At 47.4% G+C, this 7,500-nt stretch overlaps 2 non-coding genes across 2 annotated transcripts; one reads left to right on the top strand and one right to left on the bottom strand.

The window, feature by feature from the left end:
• Positions 1-416: 416 nt before the first annotated feature.
• LOC140748826 (small subunit ribosomal RNA) lies at positions 417-2,319 on the bottom strand. Its single transcript, XR_012102992.1, has one exon. It is a non-coding gene; the product is annotated as a small subunit ribosomal RNA (ribosomal RNA).
• A 3,026-nt stretch (positions 2,320-5,345) lies between these two features.
• On the top strand, positions 5,346-7,248 carry LOC140748825 (small subunit ribosomal RNA). Its single transcript, XR_012102991.1, has one exon. It is a non-coding gene; the product is annotated as a small subunit ribosomal RNA (ribosomal RNA).
• The last annotated feature ends 252 nt before the right edge of the window (positions 7,249-7,500 follow it).

Raw genomic sequence — 7,500 nt, 5'->3', positions numbered from 1 at the left:
TGAGATACTCCGTTGACGCTGCACGAACCATCGAAAACAAAGAGCGTACAATATGAAAACGTACGACGAGTTCAAAAACGAAACATCATTCGACGCGGACGCGCCCGCGACCGCGTCGATATGTGTCGTGTTCTCGTCCGAGCGACGACGGCTACATTCGTCCGCGAGTGACTGTCAGCTCCCTGGTTGATCCTGCCAGTAGTTATATGCTTGTCTCAAAGATTAAGCCATGCATGTCTCAGTGCAAGCCGTATTAAGGCGATACCGCGAATGGCTCAATATATCAGTTTTGGTTCCTTAGATCTTACTCAGTTACTTGGATAACTGTGGTAATTCTAGAGCTAATACATGCAATCAGAACTCTGACCAGTGATGGGATGAGTGCTTTTATTAGATCAAAACCAATCGACGGAGGGCCGCAATCCTTCCGCAGGTTCCCCTACGGAAACCTTGTTACGACTTTTACTTCCTCTAAATGATCAAGTTTGGTCAACTTCCCAGCAACGCCGACGGCCGCGAAGCCACCGCGTGTCGGTCCGAAGACCTCACTAAATCATTCAATCGGTAGTAGCGACGGGCGGTGTGTACAAAGGGCAGGGACGTAATCAACGCGAGCTTATGACTCGCGCTTACTAGGAATTCCTCGTTTATGGGGGATAATTGCAAACCCCAATCCCCAGCACGAAGGAGTTTCAACGGGTTGCCCGGGCCTCTAGGCCTGGGAGAACATGCTGATTCCTTCAGTGTAGCGCGCGTGCGGCCCAGGACATCTAAGGGCATCACAGACCTGTTATTGCTCAATCTCGTGTGGCTCGAAGCCGCCGGTCCCTCTAAGAAGAATTTTAATACGTCGCCAGTGAGTTGCACGACCGAAGTCGAGCACACCTAAATGGCGACGCCTATTTAGCAGGCTAGAGTCTCGTTCGTTACCGGAATTAACCAGACAAATCGCTCCACCAACTAAGAACGGCCATGCACCACCACCCACCGAATCAAGAAAGAGCTGTTAATCTGTCAATCCTTCCGGTGTCCGGGCCTGGTGAGATTTCCCGTGTTGAGTCAAATTAAGCCGCAGGCTCCACTCCTGGTGGTGCCCTTCCGTCAATTCCTTTAAGTTTCAGCTTTGCAACCATACTCCCCCCGGAGTCCAAAATCTTTGGTTTCCCGGAAGCTGCCCGCCGAGCCATTGTAGTAACGTCGGCGGATCGCTAGATGACATATTTACGGTTAGAACTAGGGCGGTATCTAATCGCCTTCGAACCTCTAACTTTCGTTCTTGATTGATGAAAACACCTTTGGCAAATGCTTTCGCTGATGTTCGTCTTGCGACGATCCAAGAATTTCACCTCTAACGTCGCAATACGAATGCCCCCAGTTATCCCTATTAATCATTACCTCGGAGTTCTGAAAACCAACAAAATAGAACCGAGATCATATTCTATTATTCCATGCACGAAATATTCAAGCAGCATTTTGAGCCCGCTTTGAGCACTCTAATTTGTTCAAAGTAAAATTGTCGGCCCATCTCGACACTCACTGAAGAGCACCGCGATAGGATTTTGATATTGAACCGGCGTTTTACCGCCGGCTCACCGACGATATGCTCCGCAAACGTGTCAGTATCACCGCGGATGCGGTGCACCGACAGCGCGGCGCACAAATGCAACTACGAGCTTTTTAACCGCAACAATTTTAGTATACGCTATTGGAGCTGGAATTACCGCGGCTGCTGGCACCAGACTTGCCCTCCAATTGTTCCTCGTTAAAATATTTAAAGTGTACTCATTCCGATTACGAGGCCTCGTAAGAGTCCCGTATCGTTATTTTTCGTCACTACCTCCCCGTGCCGGGAGTGGGTAATTTGCGCGCCTGCTGCCTTCCTTGGATGTGGTAGCCGTTTCTCAGGCTCCCTCTCCGGAATCGAACCCTGATTCCCCGTTACCCGTGACAACCATGGTAGTCGCAGAAACTACCATCGAAAGTTGATAAGGCAGACATTTGAAAGATGCGTCGCCGGTACTGGACCATGCGATCGGCAAAAGTTATCCAGATTCATCAAAATTAACGACTTCGGACGCGAGGCCCTCCGTCGATTGGTTTTGATCTAATAAAAGCACTCATCCCATCACTGGTCAGAGTTCTGATTGCATGTATTAGCTCTAGAATTACCACAGTTATCCAAGTAACTGAGTAAGATCTAAGGAACCAAAACTGATATATTGAGCCATTCGCGGTATCGCCTTAATACGGCTTGCACTGAGACATGCATGGCTTAATCTTTGAGACAAGCATATAACTACTGGCAGGATCAACCAGGGAGCTGACAGTCACTCGCGGACGAATGTAGCCGTCGTCGCTCGGACGAGAACACGACACATATCGACGCGGTCGCGGGCGCGTCCGCGTCGAATGATGTTTCGTTTTTGAACTCGTCGTACGTTTTCATATTGTACGCTCTTTGTTTTCGATGGTTCGTGCAGCGTCAACGGAGTATCTCATCCGATTGTCGCAACGATCCAACGAGAGAGTGTGCGCGCGATCGTGCTGCGATCTGTTGAGACTCAGCCCTACGCCAGGTGATTCGTCCGAGGACGTGTCGTATCATTATTTGTTATAATGATCGAGATAATATATGTTTATCGTATGTCGATCGATACGTACAATACGTGTGTACGTACGTACGTAGTGTACACGTATATAGTATCTATATACTATCGTTGTATCATTCGATACGGCGATAGTATGTCGTTCATACATAATATTATATTATGAATATTATTTATAATCTTTTCAATACACGAACTCGCCCGTTCGTGTTGACCCCTCCATATTAATCCCTCCATGTCGTCGATCGAATCGAAATAAGAATGTTCGCCTGGCGGGGCCTAGAAATCAATACACGAACACCCCCCAGCTTGTGCCGTTGCCCGTTGGTGGAGTCTGTTTCGATACACGAACACTCCGCCACGTTGTTGTTCAACACCCACCGCGCGCAGACCGACGGACGACACCGAACGTCACAATTATATAGCGTCCATATACTACCCCGTACACGCTACTACCGCGTTTTACCTGCCACCCGTACGTCACGTTCCTACCAACTGCAACCTACCTACCTACCTACCTACCTACCTACCTACCTACCTACCTACCGTTTGTTTTTTTTTATTATCTTTTATTACGATGACATGTGCGCCGGTTCGCTAATAATGCGCTCCACACTTGTACACAATATTCATATTTCTTACGTTCAACCATCGCGTTGCTTTTCCGAGATCACTTTTCAATTTCTAAATCGAACCTCTTCTAACCTTATATAATAGACAATGTTTTATATGTATTAAATAAATAAAGAATAATAATAATAATAATAATAATAATAGCCTCCGTTTAATTCATATTATACTCTTTTGTTTTATATATTTACAATATTTTCAACGTATTTCAAAAAAGTGAGATCGTTCCTCGATTCCGTACGTATTATGCTATTATATTGAGAAATTATCCAATTCTATACTGAGAGTAGCGCACAAACTGTCACGACACGATCTGACTAATAATACAAAGAAATACGCAAATAAAGTTAAAAAGACACTATACACGAACACCCCCCAGCTTGTGCCGTTGCCCGTTGGTGGAGTCTGTTTCGATACACGAACACTCCGCCACGTCGTTGTTCAACACCCACCGCGCGCAGGCCGACGGACGACACCGAACGTCACAATTATATAGCGTCCATATACTAACCCATACACGCCACTACCGCGTTCCTACCAACTGCTGCCAACTGCCAACTGCCAACTGCTACCTAACTACCGTCTGTTTTTTTTTTTTATTATCTTTTATTACGATGACATGTGCGCCGGTTCGCTGATATTTCTTACGTTCAATGGTCGCGTTGCTTTTCCGAGATTACTTTTCAATTTCTAAATCGAACCTATTCTAAACTAAAATAATTGACAATGTTTTATATGTATTAAATAAATAAAGAATAATAATAATAATAATAACATATTCCCATACATATACCTCCGTTTAATTCATATTATACTCTTTTGTTTTATATATTTACAATGTTTTCAACGTATTTCAAAAAAGTGAGATCGTTCCTCGATTCCATAGGACCGTATGTATTTTTTCAAAGGTGGCTCTTGTATTATGCTATTATATTGAGAAATTATTTAACTCTGTACTGAGAGTAGCGCACAAACTGTCACGTCACGATCTGACTAATACGATACGCAAATAAAGTTAAAAAGGTGTAAAAAAAAAAAAAAAAAAAAAAAATATAATAATAATAATATTAATAATAATAATAATAATAACAACAATAATAATAATAATAATAACGCGGTAGACGCAGCAGCGGCAGCAGCAAAGTCGGCCGACGAACCCCAACCGGCGACCCCCCCCCCCCCAACGCCCCCCCCCCCTCGCCAAACCCCCGCACCCCCCCGGGGTTAGCCCACCACCACCGACAACCATCGTCCCCCCACCGGACCGAACCACCGACGGACTTTCATATATGTTCATATGTTGTCGCTCCGTCTGCCACGCGTCATAACAGGAGCGCCGCATACACATGGGGCGGGCGACGTGTAGTGCGTTGTCGGCGCGGTGAGACTGAACGGGCGGCGGATAACTGCCGCCGACTGACACAGACTGACCGACATCGACAACGGACTGCATGCCGCATACAAGAGTTCGTTCGATGGTTTCACGCGTAGTGTGCGCACTCTCGTGTTGTTGGTGGTGTTTCGAGTGGATTTTGTGTCGAACTTTACAATTCGTCGCGATGTCACGATTCACACAACAACACGCGCTTCCACGTTGCGCCGTGGGACTTTTCGAACGTTGAACATTTTATTGAACAGTGCGGATCGACCGATGCGATTGTTTAAACTCGTCTCGGTTCACGTATCGATCCTACAAATGAATTGCACGTCGCCTATGGCGACGGTCCTCTGTAAGGCGCTTTAAACATTAACGCCAAGGACGACGTCTCTCAAACACCGGGCTGAATCTATTTTCAGTGTTCGCGTTTGTGTTAAAAGATAATAATTAAACGTGAATCTTAAATTGTCTCGCCGTGAACCATCCAATTCGGAGTTGCGCTATTAGTAAATCGCGCGCACACTCTCTCGTTGGATCGTTGCGACAATCGGATGAGATACTCCGTTGACGCTGCACGAACCATCGAAAACAAAGAGCGTACAATATGAAAACGTACGACGAGTTCAAAAACGAAACATCATTCGACGCGGACGCGCCCGCGACCGCGTCGATATGTGTCGTGTTCTCGTCCGAGCGACGACGGCTACATTCGTCCGCGAGTGACTGTCAGCTCCCTGGTTGATCCTGCCAGTAGTTATATGCTTGTCTCAAAGATTAAGCCATGCATGTCTCAGTGCAAGCCGTATTAAGGCGATACCGCGAATGGCTCAATATATCAGTTTTGGTTCCTTAGATCTTACTCAGTTACTTGGATAACTGTGGTAATTCTAGAGCTAATACATGCAATCAGAACTCTGACCAGTGATGGGATGAGTGCTTTTATTAGATCAAAACCATTCGACGGAGGGCCTCGCGTCCGAAGTCGTTAATTTTGATGAATCTGGATAACTTTTGCCGATCGCATGGTCCAGTACCGGCGACGCATCTTTCAAATGTCTGCCTTATCAACTTTCGATGGTAGTTTCTGCGACTACCATGGTTGTCACGGGTAACGGGGAATCAGGGTTCGATTCCGGAGAGGGAGCCTGAGAAACGGCTACCACATCCAAGGAAGGCAGCAGGCGCGCAAATTACCCACTCCCGGCACGGGGAGGTAGTGACGAAAAATAACGATACGGGACTCTTACGAGGCCTCGTAATCGGAATGAGTACACTTTAAATATTTTAACGAGGAACAATTGGAGGGCAAGTCTGGTGCCAGCAGCCGCGGTAATTCCAGCTCCAATAGCGTATACTAAAATTGTTGCGGTTAAAAAGCTCGTAGTTGCATTTGTGCGCCGCGCTGTCGGTGCACCGCATCCGCGGTGATACTGACACGTTTGCGGAGCATATCGTCGGTGAGCCGGCGGTAAAACGCCGGTTCAATATCAAAATCCTATCGCGGTGCTCTTCAGTGAGTGTCGAGATGGGCCGACAATTTTACTTTGAACAAATTAGAGTGCTCAAAGCGGGCTCAAAATGCTGCTTGAATATTTCGTGCATGGAATAATAGAATATGATCTCGGTTCTATTTTGTTGGTTTTCAGAACTCCGAGGTAATGATTAATAGGGATAACTGGGGGCATTCGTATTGCGACGTTAGAGGTGAAATTCTTGGATCGTCGCAAGACGAACATCAGCGAAAGCATTTGCCAAAGGTGTTTTCATCAATCAAGAACGAAAGTTAGAGGTTCGAAGGCGATTAGATACCGCCCTAGTTCTAACCGTAAATATGTCATCTAGCGATCCGCCGACGTTACTACAATGGCTCGGCGGGCAGCTTCCGGGAAACCAAAGATTTTGGACTCCGGGGGGAGTATGGTTGCAAAGCTGAAACTTAAAGGAATTGACGGAAGGGCACCACCAGGAGTGGAGCCTGCGGCTTAATTTGACTCAACACGGGAAATCTCACCAGGCCCGGACACCGGAAGGATTGACAGATTAACAGCTCTTTCTTGATTCGGTGGGTGGTGGTGCATGGCCGTTCTTAGTTGGTGGAGCGATTTGTCTGGTTAATTCCGGTAACGAACGAGACTCTAGCCTGCTAAATAGGCGTCGCCATTTAGGTGTGCTCGACTTCGGTCGTGCAACTCACTGGCGACGTATTAAAATTCTTCTTAGAGGGACCGGCGGCTTCGAGCCACACGAGATTGAGCAATAACAGGTCTGTGATGCCCTTAGATGTCCTGGGCCGCACGCGCGCTACACTGAAGGAATCAGCATGTTCTCCCAGGCCTAGAGGCCCGGGCAACCCGTTGAAACTCCTTCGTGCTGGGGATTGGGGTTTGCAATTATCCCCCATAAACGAGGAATTCCTAGTAAGCGCGAGTCATAAGCTCGCGTTGATTACGTCCCTGCCCTTTGTACACACCGCCCGTCGCTACTACCGATTGAATGATTTAGTGAGGTCTTCGGACCGACACGCGGTGGCTTCGCGGCCGTCGGCGTTGCTGGGAAGTTGACCAAACTTGATCATTTAGAGGAAGTAAAAGTCGTAACAAGGTTTCCGTAGGGGAACCTGCGGAAGGATCATTAACGTGTGTCACGACGCGTTCGCGCTCGTAATACGCAGACATTAATCCACACCATACCCATCCGTCCGTCCGTCCGTCCATATTATGGACGGATGGATGGATGGATCCGCCGTGCTCACCGATGTCGGCGATGGCGTATCGTACAGTCGTAGCGCTCGGGCGATTGTGTCCTCCGTTGCGACAAGGTCGTACGTCGTCGCTGGCGTCGCGCGCTCCCGCCGTCTCGGACGCAGAAAGGTAAAAATCCGCGCCC

The sequence above is a fragment of the Epargyreus clarus genome, unplaced genomic scaffold (genome assembly GCF_041222505.1).
Source record: "Epargyreus clarus isolate Ecla_fem2 unplaced genomic scaffold, WU_Ecla_fem_2.2 ptg000016l, whole genome shotgun sequence".
NCBI classification, from domain to species: Eukaryota; Metazoa; Arthropoda; class Insecta; order Lepidoptera; family Hesperiidae; genus Epargyreus; species Epargyreus clarus.
The sequence above is the reverse complement of the archived record's forward strand: the minus strand, read 5'-3'. Positions and strand labels throughout refer to the sequence as shown.